At 46.9% G+C, this 20051-nt stretch overlaps 1 protein-coding gene and 1 long non-coding RNA gene across 5 annotated transcripts in view; one reads left to right on the forward strand and one right to left on the reverse strand.

The window, feature by feature from the left end:
* The window catches only part of DOCK2 (dedicator of cytokinesis 2), a 1781615-nt gene that overhangs the window by 1063298 nt on the left and 698266 nt on the right, over positions 1 to 20051 (reverse strand). The gene's annotated exons all lie outside the window — the stretch shown is intronic.
* On the forward strand, positions 207 to 18565 carry LOC134933215 (uncharacterized). The gene is made up of 3 exons (XR_010179638.1): positions 207 to 374; positions 4843 to 5001; positions 18338 to 18565. It is a non-coding gene; the product is annotated as an uncharacterized LOC134933215 (long non-coding RNA).

Raw genomic sequence — 20051 nt, forward strand, 5'->3', positions numbered from 1 at the left:
CAATAGTAGTTTTGTAGTGGAGGAGGTGAAAGGTGCTGTGTGTTGCATTTTAGCTTTCTCACCCTTCCTATGCTTCACTGCCTCATCCTTCCTTCTGACTCGGTTTCTGCTGGCCACTCCCCCGACTCTCTGATTGGCTGCTTACTGGTGACCGCCCTGGCTTCACTACAGGCTGTGTAATATAACCAGCCACTCTCACTGTCTCTGGGAGGCTTCCAGGCTTCAATCACCGCCGGCTCTGCCTACACTCCCCTGGACCGCCTCTCCCTAGCCAGCATCCTTTCACCTGCCTTGTAGTAGGGTGATTGGGGCTCTCTTGGCAACGGGTCAACGCTACATGCAGCAGCCTCTCTCCACTATTACAGCTCTGTGCGGTAAGAGGTTGTGCTGCACCTCAGCGGGCGCTCCGTCTCCAATACCCCTCCACGGCATCTGGTGACTGGCCTTGTAACCCTGCTCTGGCGCTTTCTCCAGACTCCTTACCAGCCGCTGTGTTCACAGCTCGCTCTCTTGCTCAGCAGTGGCTCAAGGAGCGGAGGTGTGCACTGATCAGGGGGATCTGCATACTGCCCGTCCGCCGGCTGAAAGCGTCTTTTATACGCTATCTCTTACCGGCCGCGCGGGTCTTCCTCTGCACACGGCTCTCCCCTGTTACCGGCGCGTGGTCCCTCTCTGCACACGGCTCTCCTATGTTACCGGCGCGCGGGTCCTTTCTGCACCCGGCTCTCACACAGCTCCCCTGCTCATCTTACCAGCGCGCATGGCTACCAGCGTGCGATAGGCACATTTTCCCTGCACTATATCTTAGATAAACCCTGAAAGTGTGGGGCATGCAACAATCATCCCTATCCCCATAACTCATTTTACATTATATTACATTACATCTTGCCTTCCTATGAATATATATACATTTACATTACAATAAATATACATGCTTTACCTACACTATATATACACATAATACACCTTTCATACTTTTCATTTTATATATAGCAAAAAAAAAATCAATATTTCCGCCAAAAACATTATAGTCTTTTCACTGGCATGCTGCCCTGGGCTTTCTGGCTTATGCTGATTTTAGGGGTGTCACTTCCTGCACCTAGATATAGCGCTAGGGACCCCCAATATATACAGAGAGGCCTTGACACAGCTTGGGGGGCTTATACATACATTTGTGCAGATATATGTAAACAAGATCTCTGAATTCTAAGATATTGTGTGGGATTTAAATCTGGTTACTGCTATTATTCAGGGTGCTGGGGGAAACTAAATGTGTTTTTTTTCCTGCTAAGAGAAACTCCTCCCTTTCGAGCACCTGAATGATATCACTAAGCTAATTGAGCATTTGCCACTATATACTGTATGTTAACTGCCTGTACTGTAATTCAGCTTGGCCAATATTAACACCACTAAGGACCCTGAGGGGACAGGAATGGACAGATAGATCAGCACAGCACTGGAGTGGATGGACACTGGACAGATATATCAGCTCAGCAGCACTGGAGTGGATGGACACTGGACAGATATATCAGCTCAGTGGGTGGTCTTCAGTATGCCGACTGACGGGATCCGGGCGCACAGTATACCGGCGCCGGGATCCCGACAGCCGGCATACCGACACTTATTCTCTCTTGTGGGGGTCCACGACCCCCCTGGAGGGAGAATAAAATAGCGTGGCGCGCATAGCACGGGGCTCATTTGCGCTCGCCACACTGTCGGTAAGCCGGCGGTCGGGCTCCCGACGCCGGTATGCTGGTCGCCGGGAGCCCGACCGCCGGCATATCGTAGTGAACCCCAGCTCAGCAGCACTGGAGTGGATGGACACTGGACAGATATATCAGCTCAGCACTACTGTAGTGGATGGACACTGGACAGATAGGTCAGCTTAGCACTACTGTAGTGGATGGACACTGGACAGATAGATCAGCTAAGCACTGGAGTGGATGGACACTGGACAGATAAGTCAGCTCAACACTGAAGTGGATGGACAATGGACAGATAGGTCAGCTCAGCAGTACTGTAGAGGATGAACACTGGACTGACAGGTCAGTTCAGCACTGGAGTGGATGGACACTGGACAGATAGGTCAGCTAAGCAGTACAGGAGTGGACAGAGAGGTCAGCTCAACCACTGGAGTGGAGTCAGTACAAACTGTCAGAGCACACAGATCTCTAGCAGTCCTGTGTGAAATGGCATCCGAATCACCTATCACTTATATCGAATCGAAAAGTAGAGAGAATCCGACACCGAGGCAATAACATTTGGCCTCTATTTGGAATCCAAGCAAAGCGGGAAAACCCAAGTCAGCGCACAGATTCTCTCAGGTCCCTGAAGTTCGGGTGGGCTTGGTTTTCTGGAAACCGAGCCCACTCATCTCTACTTCTTAATATTATGTTGATATTCGAACAGCATGTCCGCACTGTCAGTCATCGCTGTGCTCTACCTTGCCCATAATCGTTTGTTCAGTTAAAAAGGTTAAAAATGTGTGTATGCTTTGCAGGGGTGGACTGGCCCACAGGGGTACAGGGGAAACCCACTGTGAGCACCACTGCCTGGGGAAGGGGGGGCACCTCCTCTAGGGATTAGGGGGGTTATTCTGAGTTGATCACTTGCTAGCAGTTTTTAGCAGCCGTGCAAATGCATAGTTGCTGCTCCCGGGGGAGTGTATTTTCGCTTTGCAGGAGTGTGAACGCTTGTGCAGCAGTGCGCCTGCAAACACATTTTGTGCAAGACAAGACCAGCCCTGTAGTTACTTATCCTGTGCAATGATTGCTGCGACGAGTGACACGGTAATGAAGTCAGATACCCGCCCAACAAACGCCCGGCCACGCCTGCGTTTTTTCAAACACTCCCAGAAAACGGTCAGTTGACAACCAGAAACTCCCACTTTCTGTAAATCTTCTTGCGACTGCCAGTGCGACTGAAAGCATCGCTAGAACCTGTACAAAACCACGATGCTTGATGTACCCGTACGTCACGCATGCGCATTGCGGTGCATATGCAGGCACATATTTGCCTTTTTTTTTACTGATCGCTGCGCTGCGAAAAACGGCAGCGAGCGATCAACTCGGAATGACCCCCTAGGTTCCAGACTGTGTACTTGAATTATAAATTATACATATCCTACATTGTACTGCACAGGACTATGGTGTATTTGCTACAGTGCATTGCTGTTATTAGTCTAGTAAGTGATCATGCATGCACTAGCAGTATTTACAACATAGATTTTGCAAGAGGCCCAGACCATTTACTCTCTAACGGTTCAGCAAACCAATGTGGCTGCTGGTCACACCCCTAAACATGGGACCCTACTAATTAATTCACCTGGTGGGCCCTTCATTCTCCAGTCTGACACTGATGCTATGAGTATCCACTTTTCTGCAAACAAGAGGAATAAATGTCCTGACTCTGTGGTGGTCATTCCGAGATGTTCGATAGCTGTTTTCGGTCACTGTGCAGCGATCAGGCAAAAAAATGGCAATTCTGCGCAGGTTCAGGCCTATTCAGATGCCGGGAATTGGTGGTTCCACTTCACCTTGTGGGCCCCTGCACAAATGTCTAGCTACCCTGTAGTTACGCCACTGCTACTACTCTTAGGGGGAGATTTATAAAACATTCTAAAGAGGATATCATCTAGCTAGTACTTTCTATAAAATTATAGAATCTGATTGGTTGCTATGGGTAACTTATATAGTTGTTTTCCTATAGGACGTTTGATACATTTCCCTTTAAATTGTAAGTTCAGTTAAGGGGCGTCTTTACCATCTGAAGTTATGTCACAGGTATGTAATTAATTTGTATCATGATCCCCTCAATATACAGCACTGTGTAACAGTACATTAGCACTTTAAAACTAAAATATAAAACAGCTAATTATAGTAATAACGCTAACTATGCAGCATTAAGAAAGTAAACAAATTAGGGTATTATACAATGCTCTGTAGTGTCATAACAGGGCTGCACTGCACCCTGTGCAGACCACACCCCTAGCCATGCCCCGTGACTGATAACATAATGATGTCAGGCCAAGGGGCGGGGCCACCACCACCACCAGTAAGACAACACTGCCTGGAGTGTCCCCAAGAGGTTCTGGGGGACTGCGCATACTGCAGAGTGAATATCTGGAGCGTCCTGAAGTTGTTCCAGCCAGCACTACCACAGCAATACTGGCAATAGAGTCTGTGCCCTTCTCCGTAGACGGAGCCCAGCAGCACAATACAGTCTGAACACTAGAGGGGCACAGACTCTATTGCGTATACGCAATTCTCTGGGAAAATGGAGTGGTGGCCATCTTCCCAGAGATTTCCTTACTGACCATGCGCAAAACTCTGGGAAAATGACCGTCATGGCATTTACCCGGATATTGTGGAGACATGCTGCCGCCGGCGGGGGACTCCGGAGAGGTGAGGAGTGAAAAAATGGGTGCAGGGTGTGCAGTGTTTGCACCCCCGCCCCCCTCCTGGACCCAAGGGGTCTGTCTGCACCACACAAACTGCTCCCATTATCGATACGCCACTGCTTGTGATGACCCAAGGACAAGTATGACACAAAGACAAGTATTGCACTGGGGGCACTATAAACTGAATGAACACACAAGCCTGTGCATAGCGCAAAATGTGTCTTTTACTATAGCTGTTTATTTGCATGAGAAGGAATGTTATTTATGAAATCTCATCCCTTACATTACTCTGTGACCTTGGAAAGTAAATCCAAATTCCCCCTAATTGGCTTCTTTATTGTTGTCAATATATGGCGAGGATTAAAGACTTGAGTGTAAATGGCTTGCTCCAAGGATTTGCTATTAGGTGTGATATAATCACCTTTATCCTCTGTTTCTGTTAGATCAATACAATTACAGAACATGGTTTAACCTAACCGATGACATGTGAAATTAATTTCAAACCTCTCAGCCTCCCAGAGAGTCCAATTTTGCAAGAGTTCAAGATGAGATGCTTGCATGCTGTAGTATCTTCCCATATTAGTCTCTAGAACTGTTAACAGGTAATTATTTTTCAAAATCTGACACATAATGAAAAATGCAGAGATTATGGGTTTAATTATTCCCAAAAAAAACATTAAACCTTCCATTTAGAACAGAATAGTTATATAAAGTGCAATAAATTACTGTAAACTTAGTAGCTTATGCTTTTACAGTGCATCTGGAAAGTATTCACAGCGCTTCACTTTTTCCACATTTTGTTGTTACAGCCTTATTCCAAAATGGGATAAATTTATTTTTTCCCTCAAAATTCTACACACAAGGGGGTATATTTACTAAGCTCCCGATTTTGACCGAGATGCCGTTTTTTCTTCAAAGTGTCATCTCGGTTAATCTCGGTCATTTACTAAACACTAATCACGGCAGTGATGAGGGCATTCGTAATTTTTTGCTAGTTCAGGTAAAAAATTACGAATGAATACACCATCGGTCAAATTACGCCTGTTTAGATATGAATCTCGGTCATTTACTAAGAAGTGCAAAGCAAAAAAACACAAAACACTGCCGTGAAAAATTACAACTCGTAAAAAAGTCCTAAAAAAAAAACAGACCTGCTTTTTTTTTCCGTGATTTGAGATGCATGCAGGGATCCATGAGATCCGTGCATGTATATCAGTGGGAAGGGGTGGGAAAGTGCTTATTTTTGCCAAAAAAATTGCGTGGGGTCCCCCCTCCTAAGCATAACCAGCCTCGGGCTCTTTGAGCCGATCCTGGTTGCAGAAATATGGGGGGAAAAATGACAGGGGTTCCCCCATATTTAAGCAACCAGCATCGGGCTCTGCGCCTGGTCCTGGTCCCAAAAATACGGGGGACAAAAAGAGTAGAGGTCCCCCGTATTTTTAAAACCAGCACCGGGCTCCACTAGCTGGACAGATAATGCCACAGCCGGGGGTCACTTTTATATAGTGCCCTGCGGCCGTGGCATCAAAAATCCAACTAGTCACCCCTGGCCGGGGTACCCTGGGGGAGTGGGGACCCCTTCAATCAAGGGGTCCCCCCCCCCAGCCACCCAAGGGCCAGGGGTGAAGCCCGAGGCTGTCCCCCCCCATCCAATGGGCTGCGGATGGGAGGGCTGATAGCCTTTGTTGTAAAATAAAAGATATTGTTTTTAGTAGCAGTACTACAAGTCCCAGCAAGCCTCCCCCGCATGCTGGTACTTGGAGAACCACAAGTACCAGCATGCGGCGGAAAAACGGGCCCGCTGGTACCTGTAGTACTACCACTAAAAAAATACCCAAAAAAACACAAGACACACACACCGTGAAAGTATAATTTTATTACATACATACACACATACATACATACTTACCTTATGTTCTCACGCAGGTCGGTCCTCTTCTCCAGTAGAATCCAAGGGCTACCTGTTGAAGAAATTCTACTCACCAGATCCATGGGTCCAGGCTCCTCGGCAAATCCAGGGTTAATCCACGTACTTGAATAAAAAAAAAAAACGGTGTCCCGACCACGAACTGAAAGGGGACCCATGTTTGCACATGGGTCACCTTCCCACGAATGCCAGAAACCCACTTTGACTTCTGTCTAAGTGGGTTTCTTCAGCCAATCAGGGAGTGCCACGTTGTAGCACTCTCCTGATCAGCTGTGTGCTGCTGTCCTCACTGACAGGCGGCACACGGCAGTGTTACAATGTAGCGCCTATGCGCTCCATTGTAACCAATGCTGGGAACTTTCTGCTCAGCGGTGACGTCACTTTAGGTCAACCGCAGGGCAGAAAGTTCCCATCATTGGTTACAATGTAGCGCATAGGCGCTACATTGTAACACTGCCGCGTGCTGCCTGTCAGTGAGGACAGCAGCACACAGCTGATCAGGAGAGTGCTACAACGTGGCACTCCCTGATTGGCTGAAGAAACCCACTTAGACAGAAGTCAAAGTGGGTTTCTGGCATTCGTGGGAAGGTGACCCATGTGCAAACATGGGTCCCCTTTCAGTTCGTGGTCGGGACACCGTTTTTTTTTATTTATTCAAGTACGTGGATTAACCCTGGATTTGCCGAGGAGCCTGGACCCATGGATCTGGTGAGTAGAATTTCTTCAACAGGTAGCCCTTGGATTCTACTGGAGAAGAGGACCGACCTGCGTGAGAACATAAGGTAAGTATGTATGTATGTGTGTATGTATGTAATAAAATTATACTTTCACGGTGTGTGTGTCTTGTGTTTTTTTGGGTATTTTTTTAGTGGTAGTACTACAGGTACCAGCGGGCCCGTTTTTCCGCCGCATGCTGGTACTTGTGGTTCTCCAAGTACCAGCATGCGGGGGAGGCTTGCTGGGACTTGTAGTACTGCTACTAAAAACAATATCTTTTCATTATCACAAATGGCTATCAGCCTCCCCATCCGCAGCCCATTGGATGGGGGGGGACAGCCTCGGGCTTCACCCCTGGCCCTTGGGTGGCTGGGGGGGGGGGACCCCTTGATTGAAGGGGTCCCCACTCCCCCAGGGTACCCCGGCCAGGGGTGACTAGTTGGATTTTTGATGCCACGGCCGCAGGGCACTGTATAAAAGTGACCCCCGGCTGTGGCATTATCTGTCCAGCTAGTGGAGCCCGGTGCTGGTTTTAAAAATACGGGGGACCCCTACTCTTTTTGTCCCCCGTATTTTTGGAACCAGGACCAGGCGCAGAGCCCGATGCTGGTTGCTTAAATATGGGGGAACCCCTGTCAATTTTTTCCCCATATTTCTGCAACCTGGATCGGCTCAAAGAGCCCGAGGCTGGTTATGCTTAGGAGGGGGGACCCCACGCATTTTTTTTTGGCATTTTACATTGTTTAATTAAAAAAAAAAAAAAATAAGAACCCCAGCACGGATCACACAGATCCGGCCGAGATTGATTGTAAAAAAAAACGGCAGTGTTTTGCTAATCACTGCCGTAAAAATAGGTAAAAAAAAACGAATGACATCGACATCGGAAGCAAAGAAAAATACGAATACGACAGCTTAGTAAATCCATCGTAATCAATTCAAAAAGTTGCAGTTTTACACTGTCGATGTCATTCGTGATTGAACTTTGACCTATTTTCGGAAATTACGAATCTTAGTAAATATACCCCAAGAGGTCTAATTCAGGGGGTAATTCAGAGTTGATCGCAGCAACAAATGTGTTAGCAGTTGGGCAAAACCATGGTGGTCATTCCGAGTTGTTCGCTCGTTGCCGATTTTCGCTATGCTGCGATTTGCTGCTAAATGCGCATGCGCATGGTACGCAGCGCTCATGCGCTAAGTTATTTAACTAAAAGCTTAGCAGTTTTGCTGGTGTTTGTACGACGCTTTCCAGTCGCACAACTGATTTTCTGGGAGTGTGCTAAAAAACGCAGGCGTGTCAGGGAAAAATGCGGGAGTGTCTGGAGAAACGGGGGAGTGGCTGGCCAAATGCAGGGCGTGTTTGTGAAGTCAAACCAGGAACTAAACGGACTGAGCTGATCGCAATCTGTGAGTAGGTCTGGAGCTACTCAGAAACTGCAAAGAATTATTTAGTAGCAGTTCTGCTAATCTTTCGTTCGCTATTCTGCTATGCTAAGATACACTCCCAGAGGGCGGCGGCCAAGCGTGTGCAATGCTGCAAAAAGCAGCTAGCGAGTGAAGAACTCGGAATGAGGGCCCATGGCCCTCATTCCGAGTTGTTCGCTCGCTAGCTGCTTTTAGCAGCATTGCACACGCTAAGCCGCCGCCCTCTGGGAGTGTATCTTAGCATAGCAGAATTGCAAACGAAAGATTAGCAGAATTGCGAATAGAAATTTCTTAGCAGTTTCTGAGTAGCTCCAGACTTACTCCTACATTGCGATCAGTTCAGTCAGTTTCGTTCCCGGTTTGACGTCGCAAACACACCCAGCATTCGCCCAGACACTCCCCCGTTTCTTCAGACACTCCCGCGTTTTTCCCAGAAACGCCAGCGTTTTTTCGCACACACCCAGAAAACGTCCAGTTTCCGCCCAGAAACACCCACTTCCTGTCAATCACAGTACAATCACCAGAACGATGAAAATAAGAATTTACTTACCGATAATTCTATTTCTCGTAGTCCGTAGTGGATGCTGGGGACTCCGTCAGGACCATGGGGAATAGCGGCTCCGCAGGAGACAGGGCACAAAAGTAAAAGCTTTAGGATCAGGTGGTGTGCACTGGCTCCTACCCCTATGACCCTCCTCCAAGCCTCAGTTAGGATACTGTGCCCGGACGAGCGTACACAATAAGGAAGGATTTTGAATCCCGGGTAAGACTCATACCAGCCACACCAATCACACTGTACAACCTGTGATCTGAACCCAGTTAACAGCATGATAACAGCGGAGCCTCTGAAAAGATGGCTCACAACAATAATAACCCGATTTTTGTAACAATAACTATGTACAAGTATTGCAGACAATCCGCACTTGGGATGGGCGCCCAGCATCCACTACGGACTACGAGAAATAGAATTATCGGTAAGTAAATTCTTATTTTCTCTGACGTCCTAAGTGGATGCTGGGGACTCCGTCAGGACCATGGGGATTATACCAAAGCTCCCAAATGGGCGGGAGAGTGCGGATGACTCTGCAGCACCGAATGAGAGAACTCCAGGTCCTCCTCAGCCAGGGTGTGCCCCTGACCAAGTAGCAGCTCGGCAAAGTTGTAAAGCCGAGACCCCTCGGGCAGCCGCCCAAGATGAGCCCACCTTCCTTGTGGAAAGGGCATTTACATATTTTGGCTGTGGCAGGCCTGCCACAGAATGTGCAAGCTGAATTGTACTACACATCCAACTAGCAATCGTCTGCTTAGAAGCAAGAGCACCCAGTTTTTTGGGTGCCTACAGGATAACAGCAAGTCAGTTTTCCTGACTCCAGCCGTTCTGGAAACCTATATTTTCAGGGCCCTGACAACATCTAGCAACTTGGAGTCCTCCAAGTCCCTAGTAGCCGCAGGTACCACAATAAGCTGGTGCAGGTGAAACGCTGACACCACCTTAGGGAGAAACTGGGGACGAGTCCGCAGCTCTGCCCTGTCCGAATGGACAATCAGATATGGGCTTTGTGAGACAAAGCCGCCAATTCTGACACTCGCCTGGCCGAGGCCAGGGCCAACAGCATGGTCACTTTCCATGTGAGATATTTCAAATCCACAGATTTGAGCGGTTTAAACCAATGTGATTTGAGGAATCCCAGAACTACGTTGAGATCCCACAGTGCCACTGGAGGCACAAAAGGGGGTTGTATATGCAGTACTCCCTTGACAAACTTCTGGACTTCAGGAACTGAAGCCAATTTTTTCTGGAAGAAAATTGACAGGGCCGAAATTTGAACCTTAATGGACCCCAATTTGAGGCCCATAGACACTCCTGTTTGCAGGAAATGCAGGAACGACCGAGTTGAAATTTCTTCATGGGACCTTCCTGGCCTCACACCACGCAACATATTTTCGCCACATGTGGTGATAATGTTTTGCGGTCACCTCCTTCCTGGCTTTGACCAGGGTAGGAATGTTGGAACAGACATGGTACTTGCTGAAGCAAGTCCCTTCTTAGCGGCAGAGGCCATGAGTCCTCTGTGAGCATTTCTTGAAGTTCCGGGTACCAAGTCCTTCTTGGCCAATCCGGAGCCACGAGTATAGTTCTTACTCCTCTACGTCTTATAATTCTCAGTACCTTGGGTATGAGAAGCAGAGGAGGGAACACATACACCGACTGGTACACCCACGGTGTTACCAGAACGTCCACAGCTATTGCCTGAGGGTCTCTTGACCTGGCGCAATACCTGTCCAGTTTTTTGTTCAGGCGGGACGCCATCATGTCCACCTTTGGTCTTTCCCAACGGTTCACAATCATGTGGAAGACTTCCCGATGAAGTCCCCACTCTCCCGGGTGGAGGTCGTGCCTGCTGAGGAAGTCTGCTTCCCAGTTGTCCACTCCCGGAATGAACACTGCTGACAGTGTTATCACATGATTTTCCGCCCAGCGAAGAATCCTTGCAGTTTCTGCCATTGCCCTCCTGCTTCTTGTGCCGCCCTGTCTGTTTACGTGGGCGACTGCCGTGATGTTGTCCCACTGGATCAATACCGGCTGACCTTGAAGCAGAGGTCTTGCTAAGCTTAGAGCATTGTAAATTGCCCTTAGCTCCAGTATATTTATGTGGAGAGAAGTCTCCAGACTATATCACACTCCCTGGAAATTTTTTCCCTGTGTGACTGCTCCCCAGCCTCTCAGGCTGGCATCCGTGGTCACCAGGACCCAGTCCTGAATGCCGAATCTGCGGCCCTTTAATAGATGAGCACTCTGCAGCCACCGCAGAAGAAACACCCTTGTCCTTGGAGACAGGGTTATCCGCTGATGTATCTGAAGATGCGATCCGGACCATTTTTCCAGCAGATCCCACTGAAAAGTTCTTGCGTGAAATCTGCCGAATGGAATCGCTTCGTAAGAAGCCACCATTTTTTCCAGGACCCTTGTGCAATGATGCACTGACACTTTTCCTGGTTTTAGGAGATTCCTGACTAGCTCGGATAACTCCCTGGCTTTCTTCTCCGGGAGAAACACCCTTTTCTGGACTGTGTCCAGAATCATCCCTAGGAACAGCCGATGTGTCGTCGGAAACAACTGCGGTTTTGGAATATTTAGAATCCACCCGTGCTGTCGTAGAACTACTTGAGATAGTGCTACTCCGACCTCCAACTGTTCTCTGGACCTTGCTCTTATCAGGAGGTCGTCCCTTTTCCTTGAAGAAGAATCATCATTTCGGCCATTACCTTGGTAAAGACCCGGGGTGCCGTGGACAATTTAAACGGCAGCGTCTGAAACTGATAGTGACAGTTCTGTACCACGAACCTGAGGTACTCTTGGTGAGAAGGGCAAATTGGGACATGGAGGTAAGTATCCCTGATGTCCCGGGACACCCTATAGTCCCCTTCTTCCTGGTTCGCTATCACTGCTCTGAGTGACTCCATCTTGATTTGAACCTTTGTAAGTGTTCAAATATTTCAGATTTAGAATAGGTCTCACCGAGCCTTCTGGCTTCAGTACCACAACATAGTGTGGAATAATACCCCTTTCCTTGTTGTAGGAGGGGTACTTTGATTATCACCTGCTGGGAATACAGCTTGTGAATTGTTTCCAATACTGCCTCCCTGTCGGAGGGAGACGTTGGTAAAGCAGACTTCAGGAACCTGCGAGGGGGAAACGTCTCGACTTTCCAATCTGTACCCCTGGGATCCTACTTGTAGGATCCAGGGGTCCTGTACGGCCCCAGCGTCATGCTGAGAAACTTGGCAGAAGCGGTGGAGGCTTCTGTTCCTGGGAATGGGCTGCCTGCTGCAGTCATCTTCCCTTTCCTCTATCCCTGGGCAGATATGACTCTTATGGGGACGAAAGGACTGAGGCTGAAAAGACGGTGTCTTTTTCTGCAGAGATGTGACTTAGGGTAAAAACGGTGGATTTTCCAGCAGTTGCCGTGGCCACCAGGTCCGATGGACCGACCCCAAATAACTCCTCCCCTTTATACGGCAATACTTCTTTGTGCCGTTTGGAATCTGCATCACCTGACCACTGTCTTGTCCATAAACATCTTCTGGCAGATATGGACATCGCACTTACTCTTGATGCCAGAGTGCAGATATCCCTCTGTGCATCTCGTATATATAGAAATGCATCCTTTAAATGCTCTATAGTCAATAAAATACTGTCCCTGTCAAGGGTATCAATATTTTTAGTCAGGGAATCCGACCAAGCCACCCCAGCTCTGCACATCCAGGCTGAGGCGATCGCTGGTCGCAGTATAACACCAGTATGTGTGTATATACTTCTTAGGATATTTTCCAGCCTCCTATAAGTTGGCTCCTTGAGGACGGCCCTATCCGGAGACGGTACCGCCACTTGTTTTGATAAGCGTGTGAGCGCCTTATCCACCCTAAGGGGTGTTTCCCAACGCGCCCTAACTTCTGGCGGGAAAGGGTATACCGCCAATAATTTTCTATCGGGGGAAACCCACGCATCATCACACACTTCATTTAATTTATCTGATTCAGGAAAAACTACAGGTAGTTTTTTCACACCCCACATAATACCCTTTTTTGTGGTACTTGTAGTATCAGAAATATGTAACACCTCCTTCATTGCCCTTAACAAGTAACGTGTGGCCCTAAAGGAAAATACGTTTGTTTCTTCACCGTCGACACTGAAATCAGTGTCCGTGTCTGTGTCTGTGTCGACCGACTGAGGTAAATGGGCGTTTTTTAAAGCCCCTGACGGTGTTTGAGACGCCTGGACAGGTACTATTTTTTTTTTTTGCCGGCCGTCTCTGTTGACATTATCACGTAATTCCTTGAATAAGCCATCCATTCCGGTGTCGACTCCCTAGAGAGTGACATCACCATTACAGGCAATTGCTCCGCCTCCTCACCAACATCGTCCTCATACATGTCGACACACACGTACCGACACACAGCACACACACAGGGAATGCTCTGATAGAGGACAGGACCCCACTAGCCCTTTGGGGAGACAGAGGGAGAGTTTGCCAGCACACACCAAAAACGCTATAATTATACAGGGACAACCTTTATATAAGTGTTTTTCCCCTATAGCATTTTAATATATATAGTCATATCGCCAAATAAGTGCCCCCCCTCTCTGTTTTAACCCTGTTTCTGTAGTGCAGTGCAGGGGAGAGCCTGGGAGCCTTCCCACCAGCATTTCTGTGAGGGAAAATGGCGCTGTGTGCTGAGGAGAATAGGCCCCGCCCCCTTTTCGGCGGGCTTCTTCTCCCGTTTTTCTGAGACCTGGCAGGGGTTAAATACATCCATATAGCCCCCAGGGGCTATATGTGATGTATTTTTAGCCAGAATAAGGTACTATCATTGCTGCCCAGGGCGCCCCCCCCAGCGCCCTGCACCCTCAGTGACCGCTGCTATGAAGTGTGCTGACAACAATGGCGCACAGCTGCAGTGCTGTGCGCTACCTTATGAAGACTGAAAAGTCTTCTGCCGCCGGTTTCTGGACCTCTTCACTTTTCGGCATCTGCAAGGGGGTCGGCGGCGCGGCTCCGGGACGAACCCCAGGGTGAGACCTGTGTTCCGACTCCCTCTGGAGCTAATGGTGTCCAGTAGCCTAAGAAGCCAATCCATCCTGCACGCAGGTGAGTTCACTTCTCTCCCCTAAGTCCCTCGATGCAGTGAGCCTGTTGCCAGCAGGACTCACTGAAAATAAAAAACCTAACAAAACTTTTACTCTAAGCAGCTCTTTAGGAGAGCCACCTAGATTGCACCCTTCTCGGCCGGGCACAAAAATCTAACTGAGGCTTGGAGGAGGGTCATAGGGGGAGGAGCCAGTGCACACCACCTGATCCTAAAGCTTTTACTTTTGTGCCCTGTCTCCTGCGGAGCCGCTATTCCCCATGGTCCTGACGGAGTCCCCAGCATCCACTTAGGACGTCAGAGAAAAATCCTCGTCATGCCGTGAGTAAAATACCTAACTTTTGTGTAAAATAACTAAGCGCATGCGCTCTGCACACCTTGCGCATGCGCAGTAAGCGACTAATCGCAATATAGCGAAAATCGGCAACGAGCAAGCAACTCGGAATGACCCCCCATGTGCACTGCACGTGTGGCAGATATAACATTTGCAGAGAGAGTTAGATTTGGGTGGGTTATTTTGTTTCTGTGCAGGGTAAATACTGGCTGCTTTATTTTTACACTGCAATTTAGATTGCAGATTGAACACACCACACCCAAATCTAACTCTCTCTGCACATGTTATATCTGCCTCCCATGCAGCGCACATGGGGGGTCATTCCGAGTTGATCGCTCGCTAGCTACCTTTAGCAGCCGTGCAAGCGCATTGTCGCCGCCCACCCGGGAGTGTATTTTAATTTTGCAGAAGTGCGAACGCCTGTGCAGCAGAGCATCTGCAAAAACATTTTGTGCAAAACAAGACCAGCCCTGTACTTACTCTTCGTGTGAGTTGATTCTAACTTTGGAGGGTTGGCTTTTGACGACACACACCCACCCAGTGTTCGCCCAGCCACGCCTGCGTTTTTCTAAGCACTCCCTAAAAACGGTCAGTTGACACCCAGAAATGCCCCTTTCCTGTCAATCTTCTTGCGGCCGCCAGTGCGAATGAAAATTTCGCTAGAACCTGTGCAAAACCACAAAAGCCTTTGTACCCTTACATCGCATGTGCGCAATGCGGTGCATACGCATGCACAGAAATGCCGATTTTTAGCCTGATTGGTGCGCTGCGAACAACGGCAGCTAGTGATCAACTCAGAATGACCCCCATGGTTTTGCATAACTGCTAACAAATTTGCAGCAGCGATTAGGTCTGAATTAGGCCCAATGCCCCATAATGACAACATGAAAAAGTTTTTTTTAGAGTTTTGCAAATTTATAAAAATAAAAAAAAACTAAGAAATCACTTGTACATAAGTATTCACGGCCTTTGCTAAATACTTTGTTGATGCACCTTTGGCAGAAATTACAGCCTTAAGTCTTTTTGAATATGATGCCACAAGCTTGGCACACCTATATTTGGGCAGTTTCTCCCATTCCTCTTTGCAGCACCTCTCAAGCTCCATCAGGTTGGATGGGAAGCATCGGTGCACAGCCATTTTCAGATCTCTCCAGAGATGTTCAATCGGATTCAAGTCTGGGCTCTGGCTCAGCCACTCAAGGACATTCACAAAGATGTCCTGAAGCCATTCCTTTGATATCTTGGCTATGTGCTTAGGATCGTTGTCCTGAAAGATGAACAATCGCCCCCGTCTGAGGTCAAGAGAGGTTTTCATCCAGAATGTCTCTATACATTGCTGCATTCATATTTCTCTCTATCCTGACTAGTCTCCCAGTTCCTGCCACTGAAAAACATCCCCACGGCATGATGCTGCCACCACCATGCTTCACTGTTGGGATGGTATTGACCTAGTGATGAGCGGTGCCTGGTTTCCTCCAAACATGACGCCTGGCATTCACATCAAAGAGTTAAATTTCTTTCTCATCAGACCAGAGAATTTTGTTTCTCATGGTCTGAAAGTCCTTCAGGTGCATTTTGGCAAACTCCAGGCAGGCTGCCATGTGCTTTTTACTAAGGAGTGGCTTCCGTCTGACCACTCTACCATACAAGCCTGATTGATGGATTGCTGCAGGTATGGTTGTCTTTCTGGAAGGTTCTCCTCTCTCCACAGAGGAATGCTGTAGCTCTGACCTTCTTGACTAGGGCACTTCTTCCCGATCGCTCAGTTTAAATGGCCAGCCAGCTCTAGGAAGAGTCCTGGTGGTTACAAACTTCTTCCATTTAGAGATGATGGAGGCCACTGTGCTCATTGTGACCTTCAAAGCAGCAGATATTTTTCTGTACCCTTCCCCAGATTTGTGCCTCCAGACAATCCTGTCTCGGAGGTCTACAGACAATTCCTGTGACTCCATGCTTGGTTTGTGCCCAGACATGCACTGTCAAGTGTGGGACCTTATATAGACAGGTGTGTGCCTTTCCAAATCATGTACAATCAACTGAATTTACCACAGGTGGACTCCAATTAAGCTGTAGAAACATCTCAAGGGTGATCAGTGGAAACAGGATGCACCTGAGCTAAATTTTGAGCTGTGGCAAAGGCTGTGAATACTTATGTACATGTGATTTCTTAATTTTTTATTTTTTATAAATTCGCAAAAATCTAAAAAAAACTTTTCACTTTTTCATTATGGGGTACTGTGTGTAGAATTTTGAGGACAAAAATGAATTTATTCCATTTTGGAATAAGGCTGTAACATAACAAAATGTGGAAAAAGTAAAGCAATGTTAACACTTTCCGGATGCACTGTATATATTAGAATATTACAGAAATGCATTATCCTAAATTTATCTACAACGGGTTCAAGAACAAAAATTACTATAAAACACATGTTCTTTACTTTTTATTGGTATAATATGATGTACTGTATATAGTGCCAATATGTTTATGCAGTGGAAACATGTCAGATGATATATGAAAATACATTTACAGGAGGTATTGTATGTATGGGCGTGGTTTCTAGCTGCCATTCAAAAAAATATGAAACTACAGTTTATAGACTATGCACACACACAAGGGTAATCCAGAAAGTAAAGACCCTTTGTGCAGGTCATTCACCATGAACAGTTTTAGGTCAGGCAGTCTCCCTATCCTGTTTTCTAGTGATATGCTTTTATAGTTGTAACAGGTGGGTACTGGCGATCAGAATACCGAGAACCGGGATCAAGGGGGTGAGAGCAGCAAAGCTATTCGCTCGGTGGCTCCCTGCGCTCACCACAGGTTCTAGTCCCACTGCATGGGTGTCTTGGACACTCAGGAGTGGGAATAGCTGTGGCAGCACTGCCGGCATTCTGGCGATCCGGATCCCAGCGTCTCTATTTTTCCCGCCGGGATCCCGACCATCGGGATCCTGACTACACCCTGTTTTTAGCAATGTCTGTTGTTCAAATGAACCTACGATACAAAATCCTTCCACCTGAGAAGTGAGGAGTGTTATTCAATTCTTGTATGCGCAGAAAGTGAGACCTGACTAAATGTATCACCAGTTAAAGCAGGTGTATAGTGATGTGAGAAAGTGGTGTGAAATGTTCAATAAAGGATGAACAAATATGCATGGTAAAGGTAGACCAGGATGTTCATCCATGTTATAGTCCAGAACTTGCTCCAAGCGATTTTCACCAGTCACTTGAATGGACTGGAGACAGCCAAGTACAACAAGGAGATTTTAAATCTCGTGGACATATAAGATAAATTATTTAATGAAGGAGGTGTGGAGAAATAGACAGGTACTCTGGTGTTTTTTTAAAAAGAGGACAATTTTATTTATTTTTATTTCTTAAATTTTACATCCAAATAGGAACAATGTTTTCCTTTTTTTTTTTTACATTTCATAACCAAACGGTCTTTTCTTTCTGAATTACCTATATATATATATATATATATATATATATATATATTGTAGCAGGAGAGGTACTTTGCCACCTGTAAGCTACACACAGGATCCTGGGGGTGGATGGGAAGTGTGGATGGACCATTAGGCTTCTTAGCCCAAGAAGCTGCTTCATCAGCCAGTACCTTGGTGCTGGGTTTAAAGCAGAGTCTCTCCCATGAGTCAGGGCTCCTGAAGGCAGTTAGTGTCCAGGTGATAGGCCTGTTAGGGACAGTGGGATCTAGAGGGCTGGGCCACTAGTGTCAGGATGCCGGGACCTGAAGGGTTCCTTATTAAGTAAGAGGGAGTGATGCAGGGCCTAACCTCCCTGATAGTTTATACTAAAGACAGTGATCTTTGTTTTATGTATATCTTTGTTTTTGAGCTACCTGAATAAAAGGTGTTTGTTGTTTTTGCACAAGCCTGGAGTCGGTCGCTGGCAGAATTTTTGGAGCAGAGTGCATTCTAGCAAGACTCCCGTTACAAATGGCGCCTGAACAGGGACCCTTCTGCTAGTCGTCTCACACGTGGTAGAGGACCCAACAGCCACAAGGTAGCGGCACACATACTAGCAAACTCCAGACCAAGCTGAACTTGTGGGCATCAGTACCAGACCAAGGGTGTTGTGAGTAGCGGTTAAACCCAACCCCACGGGGTGAAAATAATGATATGTTTTGTTTAAACTGAATGTGTTTGATTTTGGTGCAAAGGTTTGCATTGGCAGCAAAGAGGTAAACAGGGTGCATGGCCTGTTCTGTCTTATATGCTTTGCACCATTCATTGAAAGTAGCTGTGCTGATTTGCTCTAAGGGGTTGCAAGCAGCTGATAATTTATGCCGGAATTTCTTTTCCAAGCTTATTTTTACCTGTGCCTGCAAAATCTGGTAATGGGAGTCTGGTGTCCCTGTTAATTAGCTCATTAAGACCAATCAACCAAAGTTGAAACCTTTTATAAATGTGGTTCTATTTAAATAGAGATATTTTGTGGCACTATGTGTCCCAGCAATCCCTGAGTTCTAGTTTTAAGAGCCTGAAGGGAGAAGTTATTTATTTGCACTTCCAGTGTAAGGTATTTGAGACCACTATGCACATGCTACCTTTCAGTGCTTTTTTAAAAGCTTAATCTGTGCTAAAAAGAAAAATGGAATTTTTATTTTTCCTTTCACTTACAGTTTTCAAAGGTAACAGTGTCACACGATAAGTGACCTTGAAAGCAATGTCCAATTAAAGGACCAGGAGCTAGAAGAGCTTAAGGAAAAATGTGATTTCCTTCAAGAGCAGGTGAACACCTTAACGCAAAAGCTGGAGGAGAAGGAATCTCTTTTGTCTGACTCTCTGACCAAATTGGGAAGGAGTAGAGAAGAGAGTGCCAAGCTCTCAGGCCAGGTGTCAGAGTTGCAGGAAACCTTGGCAAAGGCTAAACCAAGACCTGAAAACTTTGTAGTACATAGCCAAGGACGATTAGAGGAAATCTCCTGTGACCAGACACGGTACGGGAGTTTAGTGCTGGCCAATAAGGCTCTGTCGCAAGACTTGGAGGAGCTTCAGGAGGAGGTTTCTAAGCTGAAACCATTGCCTATGCCTAGTTTCAGTTCAGACACAGGCATAGCTACACCAATCGCTGAAGACGTTATGCCGAAGGTTGGGTCAGAGACATTATCAGCTGAAGTGGAGATGCTATCTTCGGGGGAAATGATGCCAACAGTGGTGCAGGCTGCGGAAGAATGGTACCATACTGTATTGGAACCCGGCTATACAGGATTCACTGTTCCAGCCAGAAGGAACAGGAAAGTTGAGCCAGTGCCTTTGGCCCGGAAGGCTCCCTGCTATGCCACTAGTAAGGCCATCTGCCTGGAAAGTGGGAATAAGGGCCATTCCTCAGAGGTAGAGCATTTACAGGCACTAATGTCCATTCATTCCTAAAATTGCACAATAGATATATATTAAGATAATAGATAAAATATGCACATGTATCAAGTGTTAAATAATACAATTATTAAAATGTAAAAATAACATCTTAAAGGACTACCCAATTCGCCAGGTGTTATATTAGGACTTCGTGGAGATATATGCAGTGACCGTTCCTGATGTATTTCCCCTATATCAATACAGTCCAGCTTATGTAATAGTCTCAGA

The sequence above is a fragment of the Pseudophryne corroboree genome, chromosome 6 (genome assembly GCF_028390025.1).
Source record: "Pseudophryne corroboree isolate aPseCor3 chromosome 6, aPseCor3.hap2, whole genome shotgun sequence".
NCBI lineage: Eukaryota > Metazoa > Chordata > Amphibia > Anura > Myobatrachidae > Pseudophryne > Pseudophryne corroboree.